This window comes from Helianthus annuus, chromosome 16, assembly GCF_002127325.2.
Source record: "Helianthus annuus cultivar XRQ/B chromosome 16, HanXRQr2.0-SUNRISE, whole genome shotgun sequence".
In the NCBI taxonomy this organism is placed as follows: Eukaryota; Viridiplantae; Streptophyta; class Magnoliopsida; order Asterales; family Asteraceae; genus Helianthus; species Helianthus annuus.
Window position 1 is genome coordinate 105,032,989 of NC_035448.2, and position 11,365 is coordinate 105,044,353.

The following is an 11,365-nucleotide window of genomic DNA, read 5'->3' on the forward strand; positions in this document are numbered from 1 at the left end:
TACTGGTGGTCAGTATAAGAAGTGTCGCAACCATAACTTTAATAAATACCGTTTGAAACAAACTAAACAAGCTCTAGCGCATGCTCTTTGGTCGTGGTCTGAATTCCTTAAGGTGCCCTACCATATTCTCTTTGCCACCCTTTACTTACATTCTTTTAATTACAAAGCAATATGTTTTTCTTTATTACGTATTAATGTGCATATGCTAGCCACATCAAAGAACTATATACATGTAGATTTCAATTTGGTCATATCACAACTTTATATTTTGGGTTTTCTCATCTATCTGCGTCAATACCTCAATAACCAAACTATAACGACAAATACAATTACTATGAATAACCTACTTAAACCCTTGCCGTGAAGCGCAGGTAATAATAATACTAGTTGTGAAATAAAAACCAAATTTAATTTAGTCCTCATTGCCCTCCTAAATGTATGGTAAAAGAAAAATTTCTCTGCTTTATGAATGTATGATAAAAGAAATTGGGATACTTCAAAAATTTTCTTCTACATCCGTTAATTTATTTTATAGTTTTTCAATAAGTAAATAAAAGTATACATAACTTTTTTGCATGATAAATCACAAAAGTAAAAAATAAATAAAAATGAAACAAGATCCATTCATGACGTTATTAACACGGAAATCACAACAAAAAAAATATTCTAATCCACAATCAATAAAAAACTGTATACCTTACTACTGTCCTACCTACTAAAATAACGGATAATGTTGACGTCGAATTCTCCTACATATTCTCCTATGTATTAAAAATGCAATGGTTTGAACAGTAGATACAAAAGATTAAAATAATAAATTTAGTTTTTTTACTTATTTTTATTATGTCTTATACTTTTTAAGTTAGATAAATTTATGTCAATTGGTACTGGTATTGAAAATATCAATACGGTTATCGATACATGAAGGTAAAAACCGACACCAGCCTGTTACAGAAAACACCAAAAGTCGGTCTCAAATTGATTTTGAAAATCTTTTAGTTCGGAAAATTCGGTACTGCTACCCGGTACCATTTGCTCATCCCTGATCACGGGTGTCGTACGAACAACAACGGTATTGTGCAACTTTTTTGTTGATTTTCTTCAACTTTTAGTGATTTCTTTTTTTAGTTTCAGGAGTATGGATAAGCTCGGAGCCAACCAATATTGAATCGTACTGGTACCGAAATACCAGTTACGGTACCGGTATATGAAGGTAAAAAACGGTAGCGAACCGGTACCAGGAACGCCAAAAGTCGTACCGCATTGGTACTTAAGATCTTTCGGTTTAGGAAATTCGGTACCGGTACCCAGTATCATTTACTCATCTCTTACCACAGGTTTCATACGAACAACATTATTACCATACAACTTTTTTGGTTGATTTTCTTTTGGTTATCTTTTAGTTTTTCCTATATTTTCTTTTTATTCTTGTCAACGGTTTCCGTGCGCAACGCGCTCGTAGTGATTTCAAAACACATGTAAACACAGACTAAACAACAAAAGACGTTCGCCGCAACGCGACGATAGTAAAAAAACTAGTTGATGTGTTAAAATTAAAAACTCGTAATCTATATATATATATATAAATGAGATGGATTTGGGCTATGTGGCATTTGTCTTTGGCCATCTTGGCTGATGTGGCATTTTAGTTTAGGAGGGAAATCACATTTTGGTTTCTACATTCACGATTTCTATAGAAAAGAGGCGGGATCCGTTTTATTTTTGGGTCGGGTCTTTTGTTTCTGCATATATTCGGATCATATAAAACCTATGTGAATTGTCATAACAATCATAGATACCTACCACAACTTTACTCTTTTCTCTCTTCTCTTTCTTCTAGAATCTTCATCTTCTCACCGGATTTTCAACATTGAATCAAGATCAAAGGTAAATACACCAAATCGAACTTAAATCTTTGTTATTATATGTTCTATATGAAGATCGGATGTTGATTTTATGTTATTCCGTACACCAAATCGAACTTAAATCTTGGTTATTATATGTTCCGAATGAAGATCTGATGTTGAATCTATGTTATTCCTTTGTATTTAAAGGTATGTTGAATCTTTGTTCTTTCTACTTCTATTAACCTTTTTTTTTTCTGAATTTTGTAGATCCTCCTATATATCTTGAAGGTATGTTGTTTTACTCTGTTGTTTATGTAGTATTCATCTTTAATCTAAGCGATTGAACATGTTTAATTTTTTAACTCTATTAACTTCTTTTTTTCTGAATTTGTAGATCCGACGATAAATCTTGAAGGTATGTTGTTTTACTCTGTTGTTTATGTAGTATACATCTTTAATCTAAGAGATTAAACATGTTTATTTTTTTTCTTAAACCAAAATCTACATCAGATGTTTTTTGTTGATTTTTGTTATGTATAAAATCAAGTTTCTGGGTTTTCCTTAATCATCTATTCCACATTTATTGCAATTAATGATTTTGGTTGTTGTATTTTTTCATGTGATTCCTTACATCTGTTATAACAATCTGAATCCCACCATTCGTCAAGCAATAGAGGTTAGTTTATCATATTTTTTTTGATATATAGTGTGTTTTATTCTTATTAAATTATCAATGTTTTGAAGTTCATATTCTTTGATTTTTCAGTTATCATTTGTTCAATTTAGCTTTAAAGAAACATTTAATTTCTTTTTAAAATTTATTTTTTTCCAATAAATAGACTACTGTTTTTAAGGTTAATTTTTGAAATTTGAATTATAAGTCTGTTTATTTAATTAGACATTGTTTCTATAAATAGGTTACGATTATATTTTTTTAAAAAATTGCTTACTTCCTTTGCAGTTATAGATATTTATTTCAGAACCGAGTCGGTCCTCCATAGTTTTTTCTGATGTGAGTATTTCTGATTTGATATTTTGTTCGAATTATGATAGTTACTTATGTATTTCAATACGAATGTTAGTTTTATATATTTTTATTAAAAAAATACAACAATTGAATATATCTTACACACGATAAAACATAATAGTCAAATTACCAAATAAGTTGATGTTTGAATTTGTATGTTGACTTATTTCTAGATGTATATCTCATATTTTTATTAACTTATTATTAATTTTAGGAAACTTATAAATATTTATAATAATTAACAAAACAATGATAATTTATTTATGTTAAATTATTTGGTCGATTTTGTCTATTCGTAATTTCCAAAGTTTTGTAAAGTAATATTTCCATTTATAATGCAGTAACATATCAAAGTTATTTTAGATAAATTTGTTTCTTTATTAATTGACAATCATATTTAAGTAAAATGGAAACTACAATAGAATGACAAATAATTTTGATGTAGATAATTTATTTTTTTTTATCAAAATATATATAATATTTGTTTTGTTATATGGTATTACACTTTTAATTAATTATTTAACGATCATTTGTTGTTTATGTAGTATTCATCATTAATCTAAGCGATTGAACATGTTTAATTTTTTTTTAACTCTATTAACTTCTTTTTTTCTGATTTTGTAGATCCGACCATAAATCTTGAAGGTATGTTGTTTTACTCTGTTGTTTATGTAGTATACATCTTTAATCTAAGAGATTGAACATGTTTATTTTTTTCTTAAACCAAAATCTACATCAGATGGTTTTTGTTGATTTTTGTTATGTATAAAATCAAGTTTCCGGGTTTTCTTAATCATCTATTCCACATTTATCGCAGTTAATGATTTTGGTTGTTGTATTTTTCATGTGATTCCTTACATTTGTTATAACAATCTGAATCCCACCATTCGTCAAGCAACAGATGTTAGTTTATCATATTTTTTTTATATATATAGTGTGTTTTATTCTTATTAAATTATCAATGTTTTGAAGTTCATATTCTTTGATTTTTCAGTTATCATTTGTTCAATTTAGCTTTAAAGAAACATTTAATTTCTTTTTAAAATTTATTTTTTCCTATAAATAGACTACTGTTTTTAAGGTTAATTTTTGAAATTTGAATTATAAGTCTGTTTCTTTAATTAGACATTGTTTCTATAAATAGGTTATGGTTATATTTTTTAAAAAAATTGCTTACTTCCTTTGTAGGTATAGATATTTATTTCTGAACCGAGTCTGTCCTCCATAGTTTTTTCTGATGTGAGTATTTCTGATTCGATATTTTGTTCGAATTATGATAGTTACTTATGTATTTTTTTCAATACGAATGTTAGTTTTATATATTTTTATTAAAAAATACAACAATTGAATATATCTTACACACGATAAAACATAACAGTCAAATTACCAAATAAGTTGATGTCTGAATTTGTATGTTGACTTATTTCTAGATGTATATCTTATATTTTTATTAACTTATTATTAATTTTAGGAAACTTATAAATATTTATAATAATGAACAAAACAATGATAATTTTATTTGTTCGATTTTGTCTATTCGTAATTTCCAAAGTTTTGTAAAGTAATATTTCCATTTATAATGCAATAACATATCAAAGTTATTTTAGATAAATTTGTTTCTTTATTAATTGACAATCGTATTTAATTAAAATGGAAACTACAATAGAATGACAAATAATTTTGATGTAGATAATTTATTTTTTTATCAAAATATATATAATATTTGTTTTGTTATATGGTATTACACTTTTAATTAATTATTTAATGATCATTTGTTGTTTATGTAGTATTCATCTTTAATCTAAGCAATTGAACATGTTTAATTTTTTTTTAACTCTATTAACTTCTTTTTTTTTTTTTCTGATTTTGTAGATCCGACCATAAATCTTGAAGGTATGTTGTTTTACTCTGTTGTTTATGTAGTATACATCTTTAATCTAAGAGATTGAACATGTTTATTTTTTTCTTAAACCAAAATCTACATCAGATGGTTTTTGTTGATTTTTGTTATGTATAAAATCAAGTTTCCGGGTTTTCTTAATCATCTATTCCACATTTATCGCAGTTAATGATTTTGGTTGTTGTATTTTTCATGTGATTCCTTACATCTGTTATAACAATCTGAATCCCACCATTCGTCAAGCAACAGAGGTTAGTTTATCATATATTTTTTTTATATATATAGTGTGTTTTATTCTTATTAAATTATCAATGTTTTAAAGTTCATATTCTTTGATTTTTCAGTTATCATTTGTTCAATTTAGCTTTAAAGAAACATTTAATTTCTTTTTAAAATTTATTTTTTTCCTATAAATAGACTACTGTTTAAGGTTAATTTTTGAAATTTGAATTATAAGTCTGTTTCTTTAATTAGACATTGTTTCTATAAATAGGTTACGGTTATATTTTTAAAAAAAAAAATGCTCACTTCCTTTGCAGTTATAGATATTTATTTCTGAACCGAGTCTGTCCTCCATATTTTTTCTGATGTGAGTATTTCTGATTCGATATTTTGTTCGAATTATGATAGTTACTTATGTATTTTTTTCAATACGAATGTTAGTTTTATATATTTTTTATTAAAAAAATACAACAATTGAATATATCTTACACACGATAAAACATAACAGTCAAATTACCAAATAAGTTGATGTCTGAATTTGTATGTTGACTTATTTCTAGATGTATATCTTATATTTTTATTAACTTATTATTAATTTTAGGAAACTTATAAATATTTATAATAATTAACAAAACAATGATAATTTATTTATGTTAAATTATTTGTTCGATTTTGTCTATTCGTAATTTCCAAAGTTTTGTAAAGTAATATTTCCATTTATAATGCAGTAACATATCAAAGTTATTCTAGATAAATTTGTTTCTTTATTAATTGACAATCATATTTAAGTAAAACGGAAACTACAATAGAATGACAAATAATTTTGATGTAGATAATTTATTTTTTTATCAAAATATATATAATATTTGTTTTGTTATATGGTATTACACTTTTAATTAATTATTTAACGATCATTTGTCGTTTATGTAGTATTCATCTTTAATCTAAGCGATTGAACATGTTTAATTTTTTTTAACTCTATTAACTTCTTTTTTTTTCTGATTTTGTAGATCCGACCATAAATCTTGAAGGTATGTTGTTTTACTCTGTTGTTTATGTAGTATACATCTTTAATCTAAGAGATTGAACATGTTTATTTTTTTCTTAAACCAAAATCTACATCAGATGGTTTTTGTTGATTTTTGTTATGTATAAAATCAAGTTTCCGGGTTTTTCTTAATCATCAATACCACATTTACCGCAGTTAATGATTTTGGTTGTTGTATTTTTCATGTGATTCCTTACATTTGTTATAACAATCTGAATCCCACCATTCGTCAAGCAACAGAGGTTAGTTTATCATATTTTTTTTGATATATATAGTGTGTTTTATTCTTATTAAATTATCAATGTTTTGAAGTTCATATTCTTTGATTTTTCAGTTATCATTTGTTCAATTTAGCTTTAAAGAAACATTTAATTTCTTTTTAAAATTTATTTTTTCCTATAAATAGACTACTGTTTTTAAGGTTAATTTTTGAAATTTGAATTATAAGTCTGTTTCTTTAATTAGACATTGTTTCTATAAATAGGTTATGGTTATATTTTTTAAAAAAATTGCTTACTTCCTTTGTAGTTATAGATATTTATTTCTGAACCGAGTCTGTCCTCCATAGTTTTTTCTGATGTGAGTATTTCTGATTCGATATTTTGTTCGAATTATGATAGTTACTTATGTATTTTTTTCAATACGAATGTTAGTTTTATATATTTTTATTAAAAATACAACAATTGAATATATCTTACACACGATAAAACATAACAGTCAAATTACCAAATAAGTTGATGTCTGAATTTGTATGTTGACTTATTTCAAGATGTATATCTTATATTTTTATTAACTTATTATTAATTTTAGGAAACTTATAAATATTTATAATAATTAACAAAACAATGATAATTTATTTATGTTAAATTATTTGTTCGATTTTGTCTATTCGTAATTTCCAAAGTTTTGTAAAGTAATATTTCCATTTATAATGCAATAACATATCAAAGTTATTTTAGATAAATTTGTTTCTTTATTAATTGACAATCGTATTTAATTAAAATGGAAACTACAATAGAATGACAAATAATTTTGATGTAGATAATTTATTTTTTTTATTCAAATATATATAATATTTGTTTTGTTATATGGTATTACACTTTTAATTAATTATTTAATGATCATTTGTTGTTTATGTAGTATTCATCTTTAATCTAAGCGATTGAACATGTTTAATTTTTTTTAACTCTATTAACTTCTTTTTTTTTCTGATTTTGTAGATCCGACCATAAATCTTGAAGGTATGTTGTTTTACTCTGTTGTTTATGTAGTATACATCTTTAATCTAAGAGATTGAACATGTTTATTTTTTTCTTAAACCAAAATCTACATCAGATGGTTTTTGTTGATTTTTGTTATGTATAAAATCAAGTTTCCGGGTTTTTCTTAATCATCAATTCCACATTTATCGCAGTTAAAGATTTTGGTTGTTGTATTTTTCATGTGATTCCTTACATTTGTTATAACAATCTGAATCCCACCATTCGTCAAGCAACAGAGGTTAGTTTATCATATTTTTTTTTGATATATATAGTGTGTTTTATTTTTATTAAATTATCAATGTTTTGAAGTTCATATTCTTTGATTTTTCAGTTATCATTTGTTCAATTTAGCTTTAAAGAAACATTTAATTTCTTTTTAAAATTTATTTTTTCCTATAAATAGACTACTGTTTTTAAGGTTAATTTTTGAAATTTGAATTATAAGTCTGTTTCTTTAATTAGACATTGTTTCTATAAATAGGTTATGGTTATATTTTTTAAAAAAATTGCTTACTTCCTTTGTAGTTATAGATATTTATTTCTGAACCGAGTCTGTCCTCCATAGTTTTTTCTGATGTGAGTATTTCTGATTCGATATTTTGTTCGAATTATGATAGTTACTTATGTATTTTTTTCAATACGAATGTTAGTTTTATATATTTTTATTAAAAAATATAGCAATTGAATATATCTTACACACGATAAAACATAACAGTCAAATTACCAAATAAGTTGATGTCTGAATTTGTATGTTGACTTATTTCTAGATGTATATCTTATATTTTTATTAACTTATTATTAATTTTAGGAAACTTATAAATATTTATAATAATTAACAAAACAATGATAATTTATTTATATTAAATTATTTGTTCGATTTTGTCTATTCGTAATTTCCAAAGTTTTGTAAAGTAATATTTCCATTTATAATGCAATAACATATCAAAGTTATTTTAGATAAATTTGTTTCTTTATTAATTGACAATCGTATTTAATTAAAATGGAAACTACAATAGAATGACAAATAATTTTGATGTAGATAATTTATTTTTTTATCAAAATATATATAATATTTGTTTTGTTATATGGTATTACACTTTTAATTAATTATTTAATGATCATTTGTTGTTTATGTAGTATTCATCTTTAATCTAAGCGATTGAACATGTTTAATTTTTTTTTAACTCTATTAACTTCTTTTTTTTTCTGATTTTGTAGATCCGACCATAAATCTTGAAGGTATGTTGTTTTACTCTGTTGTTTATGTAGTATACATCTTTAATCTAAGAGATTGAACATGTTTATTTTTTTCTTAAACCAAAATCTACATCAGATGGTTTTTGTTGATTTTTGTTATGTATAAAATCAAGTTTTCGGATTTTCCTTAATCATCTATTCCACATTTATCGCAGTTAAGGATTTTGGTTGTTGTATTTTTCATGTGATTCCTTACATCTGTTATAACAATCTGAATCCCACCATTCGTCAAGCAACAGAGGTTAGTTTATCATATATTTTTTTATATATATAGTGTGTTTTTCTATAAATAGGTTACGGTTATATTTTTTTTAAAAAAATTGCTTACTTCCTTTGCAGTTATAGATATTTATTTCTGAACCGAGTCTGTCCTCCATAATTTTTTCTGATGTGAGTATTTCTGATTCGATATTTTGTTCGAATTATGATAGTTACTTATGTATTTTTTTCAATACGAATGTTAGTTTTATATATTTTTATTAAAAAAATACAACAATTGAATATATCTTACACACGATAAAACATAACAGTCAAATTACCAAATAAGTTGATGTCTGAATTTGTATGTTGACTTATTTCTAGATGTATATCTTATATTTTTATTAACTTATTATTAATTTTAGGAAACTTATAAATATTTATAATAATTAACAAAACAATGATAATTTATTTATGTTAAATTATTTGTTCGATTTTGTCTATTCGTAATTTCCAAAGTTTTGTAAAGTAATATTTCCATTTATAATGCAGTAACATATCAAAGTTATTTTAGATAAATTTGTTTCTTTATTAATTGACAATCATATTTAAGTAAAATGGAAACTACAATAGAATGACAAATAATTTTGATGTAGATAATTTATTTTTTTTATCAAAATATATATAATATTTGTTTTGTTATATGGTATTACTCTTTTAATTAATTATTTAACGATCATTTGTTGTTTATGTAGTATTCATCTTTAATCTAAGCGATTGAACATGTTTAATTTTTTTTAACTCTATTAACTTCTTTTTTTCTGATTTTGTAGATCCGACCATAAATCTTGAAGGTATGTTGTTTTACTCTGTTGTTTATGTAGTATACATCTTTAATCTAAGAGATTGAACATGTTTATTTTTTTCTTAAACCAAAATCTACATCAGATGGTTTTTGTTGATTTTTGTTATGTATAAAATCAAGTTTCCGGGTTTTTCTTAATCATCAATTCCACATTTATCGCAGTTAATGATTTTGGTTGTTGTATTTTTCATGTGATTCCTTACATTTGTTATAACAATCTGAATCCCACCATTCGTCAAGCAACAGAGGTTAGTTTATCATATTTTTTTTTGATATATATAGTGTGTTTTATTCTTATTAAATTATCAATGTTTTGAAGTTCATATTCTTTGATTTTTCAGTTATCATTTGTTCAATTTAGCTTTAAAGAAACATTTAATTTCTTTTTAAAATTTATTTTTTCCTATAAATAGACTACTGTTTTTAAGGTTAATTTTTGAAATTTGAATTATAAGTCTGTTTCTTTAATTAGACATTGTTTCTATAAATAGGTTATGGTTTTATTTTTTAAAAAAATTGCTTACTTACTTTGTAGTTATAGATATTTATTTCTGAACCGAGTCTGTCCTCCATAGTTTTTTCTGATGTGAGTATTTCTGATTCGATATTTTGTTCGAATTATGATAGTTACTTATGTATTTTTTTCAATACGAATGTTAGTTTTATATATTTTTATTAAAAAATACAACAATTGAATATATCTTACACACGATAAAACATAACAGTCAAATTACCAAATAAGTTGATGTCTGAATTTGTATGTTGACTTATTTCTAGATGTATATCTTATATTTTTATTAACTTATTATTAATTTTAGGAAACTTATAAATATTTATAATAATTAACAAAACAATGATAATTTATTTATGTTAAATTATTTGTTCGATTTTGTCTATTCGTAATTTCCAAAGTTTTGTAAAGTAATATTTCCATTTATAATGCAATAACATATCAAAGTTATTTTAGATAAATTTGTTTCTTTATTAATTGACAATCGTATTTAATTAAAATGGAAACTACAATAGAATGACAAATAATTTTGATGTAGATAATTTATTTTTTATCAAAATATATATAATATTTGTTTTGTTATATGGTATTACACTTTTAATTAATTATTTAATGATCATTTGTTGTTTATGTAGTATTCATCTTTAATCTAAGCGATTGAACATGTTTAATTTTTTTTTTAACTCTATTAACTTCTTTTTTTTTTATGATTTTGTAGATCTGACCATAAATCTTGAAGGTATGTTGTTTTACTCTGTTGTTTATGTAGTATACATCTTTAATCTAAGAGATTGAACATGTTTCTTTTTTTCTTAAACCAAAATCTACATCAGATGGTTTTTGTTGATTTTTGTTATGTATAAAATCAAGTTTTCGGATTTTCCTTAATCATCTATTCCACATTTATCGCAGTTAATGATTTTGGTTGTTGTATTTTTCATGTGATTCCTTACATCTGTTATAACAATCTGAATCCCACCATTCGTCAAGCAACAGAGGTTAGTATATCATATATTTTTTTATATATATAGTGTGTTTTATTCTTATTAAATTATCAATGTTTTGAAGTTCATATTCTTTGATTTTTCAGTTATCATTTGTTCAATTTATGTCACACCCCCAAATAACCACCTAGGGCATATCCCTATTGGAGGTGCAACGATCCAACAAAGAGCCACCAACCATATCAAACACAAGTTATAATGTATTGAAATACCCAATTGAAAGA

General features: G+C 24.2%; 2 long non-coding RNA genes across 2 annotated transcripts; both read left to right on the plus strand.

Annotated features, from left to right (window-relative positions):
- Window positions 1-4,925: 4,925 nt before the first annotated feature.
- Window positions 4,926-6,691, plus strand: LOC118488365. The gene is made up of 3 exons (XR_004884397.1): window positions 4,926-5,025; window positions 6,007-6,286; window positions 6,573-6,691. It is a non-coding gene; the product is annotated as an uncharacterized LOC118488365 (long non-coding RNA).
- Window positions 6,692-7,463: 772 nt separating this feature from the next.
- LOC110917000 lies at window positions 7,464-10,341 on the plus strand. The gene is made up of 5 exons (XR_002580200.2): window positions 7,464-7,544; window positions 8,525-8,545; window positions 8,719-8,804; window positions 9,595-9,874; window positions 10,162-10,341. It is a non-coding gene; the product is annotated as an uncharacterized LOC110917000 (long non-coding RNA).
- The last annotated feature ends 1,024 nt before the right edge of the window (window positions 10,342-11,365 follow it).